The 7,475-nt window shown below is 41.2% G+C and overlaps 1 long non-coding RNA gene across 3 annotated transcripts in view; it reads left to right on the top strand.

Moving 5' to 3' along the window:
- The first annotated feature begins 806 nt into the window (after positions 1-806).
- Positions 807-7,475, top strand: part of LOC106901704 — a 44,216-nt gene continuing 37,547 nt past the window's right edge. For all 3 annotated transcript variants that reach the window (XR_001414370.1, XR_001414371.1, XR_001414369.1), the window contains exons 1-2: positions 807-2,782; positions 6,423-6,570. This is a non-coding gene — a long non-coding RNA (uncharacterized LOC106901704). The remainder of the gene's footprint in view (positions 2,783-6,422; positions 6,571-7,475) is intronic.

Raw genomic sequence — 7,475 nt, 5'->3', positions numbered from 1 at the left:
GATATTAGGAAAAAGTTTTACATGGAAAGGGTTATTAAGCCTTGGAATGGGCTGCCCAGGGAAGTGGTTGAAGCACCGTCCCTGGAGGTATTTAAAAGACGGGTTGACATAGTGCTTGGTGACATGGTTTAGTGATGGTTTTTATCAGAGTTAGGTTGATGGTTGGACTAGATGATCTTAAAGGTCCCTTCCAATGTAGACAATTCTGTGATTCTGCTCGCAAACCTGGTGACTGCCAGTTAGCTGAGCTGTTTTCTAGGACTTGTTCCATCTCACCTCCAGCGAGCAAAAGTCACTTGAAGCAGTGTCATTCCACTTGAATTTGGCCATGCATGCTGAAGGTTTTGTACTGATATATCGGGCACACAGTGTAGCTGTAGATTTTGTAGACAAAATGCAGGGGAGGTTATCTGTCAGGACTTCAGTGAAGTGTTTTGTGTGGTGCCGAGTGAAAAAGGATTAGTTAAGATGAAAAAATGGGGATTAGCTGCAGGAATTGTAAGGCAGGAAAACCAGCCAAAAGAAAGATGGAATAAATTTCTCAGTCTGCTTTTGCTGCACGGTCATGCAGATAGCACTAGCAAAAAGGAAAGGATACACAGGAATGAAAGCCAGAGGTCAGTGAAGGTCAGCTCTGCTTCTTTAGGTGCTGCCTTAATGCTGGTAAAACTGTACCAAAAATTATGACCTGAACCTGCAACTGTGGAGTGACCTTCAGTAGGACAAACGTGTTTCTTAGGTCTAAGGTACTAAGGAATTTCCAGCAGAAATACAGAAGTGTATTTCTCAATATAAGAGACGTTGAAAACACCTATTTCATCTGGAATACTGTATATACTCTCACTCATAGATATTCAGGAAAGATTCATTAAAACCAGAACTTAACCAGAAAAAGGTGATTGGTCTGATTAGGAAAATAGGAAATTGAAAATTTACTCATTTCAAGAAGTTAAAGGATGATTGTTAGTTAAAGGTTATTGGCCCAAACAACCAACCATTGAAGTCCATGGTTTTTCTCTAAAAGCACAAGAAGGAGGTAAATTCAGGAGATTTTTAAGGTCTGTTTTAGTGATGCAGACTGTGTTGATACAGGAGCTGGCAGTTACCTCATCCAAACTGGAATAAAAAGAAGATTGATAACTGCCAGGGGATTGAGTTCCCAGAGCACTCTTCCAGTTGCAGTAGTGTAGGTGAAAATTAAATCAACCCCAAATCTTTAGATAAGGCCTAATATTTTAAGGAAAGGGATTGTATGCTATAGTTGCTTTCAGTGGCACAAAACTGTCATGAATGACCCAGGAAGTCTTTGCAGTCGTTTTGTAAGATAAGGTGGCAACAACAAAGTCACGGTGAAACTAAACTTTTTACTTGCAAGGAGGTGAAGCGGTAATAACCCATTTGAGTGGGTTCACCTATATTCAGGATAATACATTGAGGCTATAAAAGGAAAATTACTAAACTCACTGGTGTATACGCATGAATTGTGCTAATGGACCTGGATAGAGAATAATTAGGAAGCAGTGAGTAAAATTTCGCAGCTCTGACTGCTGCAATTACCTCGACAATTTCAGGAAGGTGCCAACACTAGCGAAGTGTGGATCAGTGCACTTTTCCATCCGTTGTCAATCACAACCTTGAGCAGGTTCTCCAGAAAAAGGGAGGTAATGGGGTGTAGGGAGGGCAGTGTCGTGAGGTACTGGAAATGTTACTGCAACCTAAAGAAAGAAGATCTTACATCCCCATGTCCTGCACAACCTTACCCTCCGCTGTCAAAACATTTAAATACAAAAACATTTATATTATGCCCATCTGTTACCTTCCTTCCTTTTGCTCTTGTAAAGAATTCAAGTTTTGAAAATTCGTATATAATATTTCCTGCCTGAATTTATGGAGAAACACTGCACCAAACCAAATTCTGCTTTGCACTTAATCTTAAAAAACTGCTACGGTGCTTTAGCACAGAAAAACTACACTTCTTAACAAAGATTTTTTTTTTCCAAGAAGTTCTTTTGCATCTTTGTAGGACAATTAATTTTTCATAAGTGATTATAGGGGTGAAAGAGCGGTATGGTATTACATATTAACTGGAGAGTAGATGGAGTCAACCAAAAATTCATTGAACTGGAATGGTGAAAAAAATTACAGGGTGAATATTAATCATGTGAGTAATAGTGAGCATGTGAATTAAGAGCTATTGAAGTCAAACATGGAGTTGTGAATGTCTCGGCTGTTGGGCTGGAGCCTGGCTCCTCCATGAGCTTACACAACTGTGTTAGGCTGAGATGTAGTGAAGGTCAAGCTCTTCTTCCATGCCACTATGGTAGTGAACAAACCAGCCCAGGACACAGTGGTGATAGAGACATGTTAACTATTTCCTACTAATTTCCTCAGGTGTAGGAGGAGGTTTGAGGCACCTTCGGTCGTATTCATTTGCAACACGTAGCCCTGTAGTTCAGTGTGAGCATTGAAGAAGTCGGCTCCTACTTTTCATTGCAGAACCAGTGCTTCTTTGGAAGGTTGTGTGTGTAGATACAGTGCAGGCCAGCTGAAAATCTCACTTTTATCGAACTCACTTTTCTACAAAGAACAACAAAGAACTGAGGACTTGAATGAAAACTTTTTCCCAGATCACTTACTAAGGGTTCAACTTCTCTATCACTATCTTACCTGCCTTTTCCATCCTTCTCTTTTTTTCAGATGAGTACCTGGCTACGTTTTGTTCTCAGGAACCTCCTTCCTCCCTCTGGAGCTGACCTCTGGATGCTCCCTGGTTTCACAGATGGTACGTATGTGCACTATAGCATCTCTCTGCCAGTCCCATGCACTACCTCTCACTTTGGGTAATTCTGTTGTCCTCCAAGCTCATTTGCTCCCTTTTCTGCCCCCCGTGAACTCTGGTTTTAGGCCATGCTTGTTCTTCTGTGAAGTATTTCCAACAACCTGTCTCCCCACCCCAGACCTTGTTTCCGAAATTCTTCCCCAGACTTAGGTCACCTTTAGCCTGAGGAAGCTCATAAATTACCAGCTTTCTAGAAGTTTCTCCTGGGGAATCTTTAGGTTCTCCTTTCCACTCAGTTCAGGGTCTCTCTGTTCCCCATTCCAGCAGATAAAGTTTTCTCTACCTTCCTCCTCCCTTTTCCTCACCGACCGGTAGCATCTCTCCCCCACTGTGCTCCATCTTTAGCCTTCTTGGGTTGTTCATCCCTTTGGTTTCAGGCCTCGCCTTCTGGGCCCAGCATTGTTCTGCTGTTGCTTTAATTTGGGATTTGTGTCTTTGCTCCTGCACGTTCTGGTTCAGCCCAGCTTTCCTCTAATCACATCCTTCCTTCCCTTCTCCTGCTTTTCATTCATGCTGCCCTTTTTGTTTAAGCCTGGAGCAACTGGGCCCATCTTGGGAACTAAATCCACCCTGTCTTCATTCAAATCTCCCCATAAAACGTACTTCTGCCATAAAACCTATCCAGCTTGGATTCCTCTGCTGAAATATATCCCATTCCTCTATAATAAAAACAAATCCTGTTTCATAACAAAACAAAAAGAACTGAGCGAGAGACTGACTGTGCAATTAATTTTTGCCAGTTGCTTTCTGCCAAGAGCAACATGCTTGTTCTTATCCCGCTCCTTAGGATTGTCCTCCCCATGTGCCTCCTGTTTGTCCTTTTGTTTTATTATCGGCTTTCGAGTCCTTCCTGAGGGCTCCTGGCCTGATCCTGTGCTCGCCTTGGAACGAAGCGAGCAGCAACTCCGCTGCAGAGCACAGCTTTGCCAAGGTGAAAATTCTGTGGAAGGCGAATCAGCCCTTTGTTTTAATATTAGCTAATAAAGCCTGTGTGCAGCTCCAGCACAGCACTCTGGTTTTAATTAATAAAAATTAGCATATACATCTACATACACTCTTTTTTTTTTTTTTTTTTCCCCTTTGCGGGCTCAGCTACTTTGAAGAAAACCTCTTTGTATGTCTTCCTGGTTACTCTAGATCTTGACATTAAAAAAAAAAAAAACCCCAAACGAATAAAAACCGAAAACCCAAGTAACATCAAACTCCCAGGCAAACAAAAGGCTGAGCTGCTGCGGGTGCTGGGGAGCGTTGGGAGCAGCCCTTCCCGCCTGCCCAGAGGATCTGGGCTGCCAGCCCCAAGCTCCCCTGCTGCTGGGGAGCCCTCCCAAATTCCCAGCCCGCCGTCCCGTCCTCCTCCTTTGCACAATCCCACTGCAGCGACTTCCCGGTCCTAATTGGAGCCTCTGGGCATTATTGTATTATTATTATTTAATAAACAACCACATAAAACATCAGTTGACGTTTAAATGCGAGTAAAGAAAGGAAAGCTCTGACTCCGAGCCTGTTTTGTTTTCCTGTTGACTCGGGTGGAAGCGGGAGCAGGTTTTCTATGTGATACCCACGCTCTCTTGACACATGCTTACCTTTAATGTTTTAGGGAAGGCATTGCTAACGTGGGCCCAGTGCAGGTGAGAGGGCCAGACCTGCTGCAACAGAAGCTGTAAAGACAGACCCATATCCTGGACATTCCCAAATAAAAATGCACTAAAGGCTTTTCTTGCCCAAGCCAGGGTTCAGCATCATTTTCTGCATTGTTGCCTCAAGCATGTCCTGTCGATTGGTTATCTGAAACGCCCAGCCGTCAGGATGCTGTTAAGGAGAATAAATGGAAGAGAGAGTTGTATTTTTGCATTTGATTATAAGTTTGAAACATTTCAGAGTGAGAGTTATCATAACAAAAGAAAACGTGGTGTCCTTGAAGTGAACGCAGAGGAGCACAACTCGTTCAATAAGGTTTTGAAAGAAAACAAAGAGCTGAAGGCCAGAACTGACTCCTTTAGAAACAAGTATAGAATGAGACAGGATTCAAAATGCTTAAAATACTTTGGTGATAAGCAACAAAGAAGCGTCTGTTACTAGAATTGATTCAATTAAGGAAAGGGAGAGAAAATCTTGAGAACTTTTTAAAAAGTAGAGATTTGGTGTGTGGGGAGTATAAGAACAAATTTTTCCTGGGCCACGATCAGAGCCCTGAATCAGCATAACTCTTTTCCTTGAAGAAAGTGAAAAGTAGACAAGGGTGAGTACGTACACCCTTATTATTCTTTTTCATTGTGGATCAAAGAGGAGAAACTCTCGGGGCTGCCAGCTCTCCACTTTCCTGCAGTGAGTCTGGAGTGCGGGCTGGGTTTGTTTCTCTCGGTTGGGCAATGCCTCTCTCATACTGTAAATGATCAGGTCCTGTAATGGCCTTCTTGTGAGATCTGAATCTTATTTACTGGTTTGTGTGGGGTATAAATGTTTTTAAAGTATTCAGTAGGAGTGAAATATTCTTGCCGTTTACAAAAATTATGTACATATATGCTTTAATTCTAGGGAGTTCACCCCTCATTCTTCCCACCGTTTCATTACATGTTTGTTCTCCTGTATTATATATTAAAAGCTTCATGCAGTGGCTCACTTGCATTTACATACGTGGACTGTAAAACTTCTGTGATGTTGCTTGGAACTTCTGTATGAACATGTTGTATAGAGTCAGTGTGGGCATGACAAACGCATTGCAGATTTTTCGGAGATAAACACAGTCGGTGAATGCAAATATGAATAAATTTGTGTGCAAGTTTTAATATCCAAGCGGAGCTTCTAAGTGCGTAACACCTGTAACCACAACTGTCAGTGCAAACAGGGAAACTAGTTTTAAGGCATTTACGCTGATTTAAAAGAGCTGGACTTTGAAATATTTCAGCTGTAATGGTGGAGATGTGTTCATCCTCCGGCAGGTATTTAAGTGCATAAACTCTGTTATTAAAGAATACAAACTTTATTAGCAACTGATACGCTAAAGTCCTTGTGAAAACAAGTACCAGAATGGTGAGGGCTGCCTTACAAAGCAACCTGTGGCTTTTAAAGACATTATGGAAATGTGGCATTTAGCACAAGGACAAAATGGAATCTGCATATGGAGTGTTGTAATCTTCCCCTGACGGGACACCGAGTGACTGCTTTTTGTGAGGGTACTGAGACAAGAATATATTAAATTGTTACCAAAGATGTAGAGAAGTATGTCCTGTAAAGTTTTCTGGAGCGTTTTATCAAAACTGTTCATGTTACAAAAAGAAAGAGATACATGCAAGTCCAAGACTTTAATAAGCAAAAAGGCAAAATGAACCCCTTTCACCCTTTTCTTTGTTAATGAGTGTTTCTGTATTTGGTGGAGGTACAGTTCACCTGAACTGGCCTGCAGAATATTTCCTAGATAGAGAGTTCAGGTTCGATACGTGAAGGAAATTTGTTCTGAATTGACTGCAAGTCCACCTCCTCATTCTAAAGAACACCATATTAAGTAGCTGTTGAACTGCTATAAGAAAAGTTATGTTTTGCAAAGAGAGGAAATGAAATTGTCTTTGTATTTGCATTTCTTTAGAGCTCGGTCTGAGGGGTTTATTCACAGAGAATCAGGAGACAGTCTTCAAAATGACCAGTGAACTGAAGAAGCTGGGCTGGGAGCATCTGTATCTTCCCATTTGAAAACCTCGCCTGTTGCTTGCTCCTACCGAAACCTGGAAATGCCGGTAAAAAACAAATGACATTAGTTCCATTGTATTTTAGAGGCTCTTTTGTCTGTATAACATTAGAATGATGTCAGAGGTTGATTATATGTTAGGTCGTTCCAATAAGAACAATTAATTTGGGGGCAAAAGGCAGTGAGGACCCTGTCAGATGCTGAACAATGTTTTTGGTTTTCATGCACTGAATCATCAGTGTTTATAGGCCTCCAACATGTAAATCACCCTGAGGTAATCTGGAAGGGAAGGATATGAATAAGCCAATTAAATTGGCAAAGAGCCTAAGGAACACCCTGTTTAGGGATAAAATCACATGCCTGTCCTGGTGCCAGTAGTTTTGGAGAAGGAAGTAGAGTTAAAATCTTTGTAGTTCATTTCTTTGCAGAGAGAGATGATTTGGAAGACTTTGGTCTTCTCCTTTTGTATGCATGAGCTCAGGTGAGTGCGATAAGGTAGTAAGTGGTGTGTTTTCTGCAAGTAAGTTTTATTTTGATGACACAGAAGGATGTCATCCACGTTGCAGAGGGTGTAGGAACTAGTTGCCTCACTCATGGTAATTATTTCGTATGCAGTCTTATGATATGCATTCAGAGGAAGGACTGAATTGCCCTTTATCTTTCCAAGTACCTTTTTTTTTTTTTTTTTTTTTTTGAAGACCTATTTACAGAAGAGCTGGTCTTTATTTTGCACTGATGAAAATTGGTAAATGTTAAGGAAATAAAAGTTCTGAATTCACTAACCTTTTTTTTCCCTTTTATTAAAATATTGCAAAATCTATAAATCATTTAGGGATATGTAGGTGACTACAGATGAAGATGGATGAAATAGCCGTAGGTGCAGTTGCAAATGCAAACAAATAACTGTGACTGTTGGATCTTTTTTTTTCCTAGGCATTTGGAAAATCTTTCTGG

The sequence above is a fragment of the Calidris pugnax genome, unplaced genomic scaffold (genome assembly GCF_001431845.1).
Source record: "Calidris pugnax isolate Ruff unplaced genomic scaffold, ASM143184v1 scaffold219, whole genome shotgun sequence".
NCBI classification, from domain to species: domain Eukaryota; kingdom Metazoa; phylum Chordata; class Aves; order Charadriiformes; family Scolopacidae; genus Calidris; species Calidris pugnax.
This window is presented reverse-complemented; position numbering and strand designations above follow the sequence as displayed.